Raw genomic sequence first — 2,538 nt, forward strand, 5'->3', positions numbered from 1 at the left:
AGAGTTGTTTTTTCATGACAGCTATAGGCGTGACTGCTTGTAAGAGGTTACTTGTAAGCTATACAGTTAAAATTACATAGTTGTAAATCTTTCCCTTCTCTTTCTAATTTCAGGGTAGTAGTAAGCATGATGTCATCTATCTCATCACAAAGTATGGGCTATGTTACTCTATGACATCGAAAGTGGGACCTGCATCTTCATGAACCGCATTAGTGGGATACCATTCTTCGTCACAGCCCCTCATGAAACTTCCAGTGGCATCATGGTGTCAACCGCAAGGGACAGGTTAAAGATTAGCCATGCTTCTTAGTGCATGTATAGGTGTGTGTGTGATTTTTAGAGTCTGTTTACAACTTTTGAGTCTTTTGGCATCTTTATTTTCAAAATGTTTTTCCTCTCCCAAGGTATTGAGTGTTAGTGTTGATGAAGAGAACTCATTCCTACATCACCATGTGCTACAGAATCAGACCTTGCCCCTACGCATTTGCACAAGGAACAATCTTGCTGTGCAGAAGACTTGTTTGTCGGAAGTTTAACCCCACTATTTCAGGTGGTAAAGGATGGATTTAGCTAAATAGGTATATACCATTTCCATGGTATTAGTTTAGTTCTCTTAGCCAGATTGATCAAATTACAGTATATTAGTAAGAGTAAAGCTTTCATGTATTTTCTATATACAAATAATTGTATTTATTTTGTATTGATTGGCAAGATGAATATGAATTTTTATAATAAAGGTATCTCTTCTGTGGCTCAGAATGGACAATACAGTTGAAAGCAGCAAAGGTAGCAGCAATGCGCCCAAGGGTTGTTCGCGCACTCCCCAGGACCATTCAGAGGTTTCCAGCAAGTACCAGCACAACCAGCCAGACCTCACCCCTCTCCAATACTTTGGCATTTCCCTTGGACCAATTCGAACCTCAAACAAATTTGAATCGTTGGAGCTGTGTAGGCCTGTCTGGCACAGGGGCGGAGGAAGAACTTGCTGGAGAAGTGGATGAAAGAGGACAAGCTGGAATGCGGATGGAGCTGAGGTGACCTTGGAAGCCGGCAAGATCCCAACACTTTGCCCTCTCTGTGACCTTACGAGCAAATGTTGCCAACAAAGTATTCAGGGCTTGCTGAAACTGGTCAGCCAAAAAGATTGTCCTCTATGCAAGAAAGTTGGATACACCCAGACTATATTGTCCTTCTACGAAATGTAATGCGTGTAACCCAGGACCAAGGTAGCATTTGCACAGATGCTGGTCAGGATGAGAGCCTATGGCTGATGTTTAACCAGATTGTTGACATTTTCCTTGAATCTAACTTAATTCAGCCAGTGCACTGCATCCTTCTGGATGCTTAAAGAACAACCGCCCCACAGAAGGCACACCAAAAACACGTCTGCTGAGATGAACTCATTGTCTGCTCCTCAGGTGGCAGATGCTATCCTGGGCAACCAAAGTTTCACCACAGACCGTGTCTCACATTGCCCAGCTGTGTGAGAAGGCTGGCCTGCTGCAGGTGCTTGGAACACTACACCCCCCCCCCAGACATGTACGGACATTAAGAGAGCAGTGGTTCATTACACACTTACTAAACCCAGAATGGGTTGGTCAACTACTTTTGGGTCGCTTTCAGTAGAGGACCTCCCTCGAGTGTCTCAAGGCAATGATCACTGCCATCTGAGACAGAATCTACAGATTGTAGTGCAGGCAAGTCTTCGGTGGATTGTGTATAATTTACTGGTAAATTTTTACAATATTAGGATTACATCAAAGAGCAAGAGTATACCAGAGTTGATTTGTTCATTATTTCCACCTATGTAATGAAGTAGACATAATTTATTTTTACTATTTCAGATAGCAACAAAAATCCCCCTGAGCAGTAACAACAAAATGCTTTGATCGACCTGTTTGAATCCTTTAATATTTGAGGGACTTTTTACTTCCTTGGCTCCATGTTAAACTTCTCCAAGAAACCCAGAGGTGCACTTTAAATACATCAAGCAGTTGCAAGACTGGACAGACAAGGAGGTATAAGTTTCAGCTTCCATTGATAATACTATAGGCTTTTTTCAGAGGAATGAGTTGTTAATAATGCTTTTGTTAAACAGAAGTAGGTATGTTACTTTAAACTGTTTTGTGGCTGAATTCTGAATTATTCTGAGGCACTTTGAAAGGTATAGCAAGGGACTGCAAATTTTAACAAAATTTATGATGACCTCTCTTAGATAGCGTCTGCTAACTCAGACCCTGTATGTGTGTATTGGGTAAATTTTTATCATTTATTATTTTTTTTTTAGGGTGGAGAGAATAGCCGCGAATCCAACTGCTCCAACTCCAGAGCGTGTGAAGAATTCCTGAAAGAGGCCAAATCACTGACCAGCTTCCACTCATTATTGTTTGTGCTCGTTTTGACTTTGTCCACGATTGGGTGCTCTACCTGTACCGTAACAACTTGCAGAAATACATTGAGATTTATGTACAGAAGGTAAGTTTACATTCTTTTGACTATGGCATTGAGTCAGAAAGAAATCAGGATATGGACTAATAA

At 41.2% G+C, this 2,538-nt stretch overlaps 1 protein-coding gene across 1 annotated transcript in view; it reads left to right on the forward strand.

The window, feature by feature from the left end:
- LOC119587100 (clathrin heavy chain 1-like) overlaps positions 1 to 2,538 on the forward strand; it is a 68,528-nt gene that overhangs the window by 39,739 nt on the left and 26,251 nt on the right.

The sequence above is a fragment of the Penaeus monodon genome, chromosome 22 (assembly GCF_015228065.2).
Source record: "Penaeus monodon isolate SGIC_2016 chromosome 22, NSTDA_Pmon_1, whole genome shotgun sequence".
Classification (NCBI taxonomy): Eukaryota; Metazoa; Arthropoda; class Malacostraca; order Decapoda; family Penaeidae; genus Penaeus; species Penaeus monodon.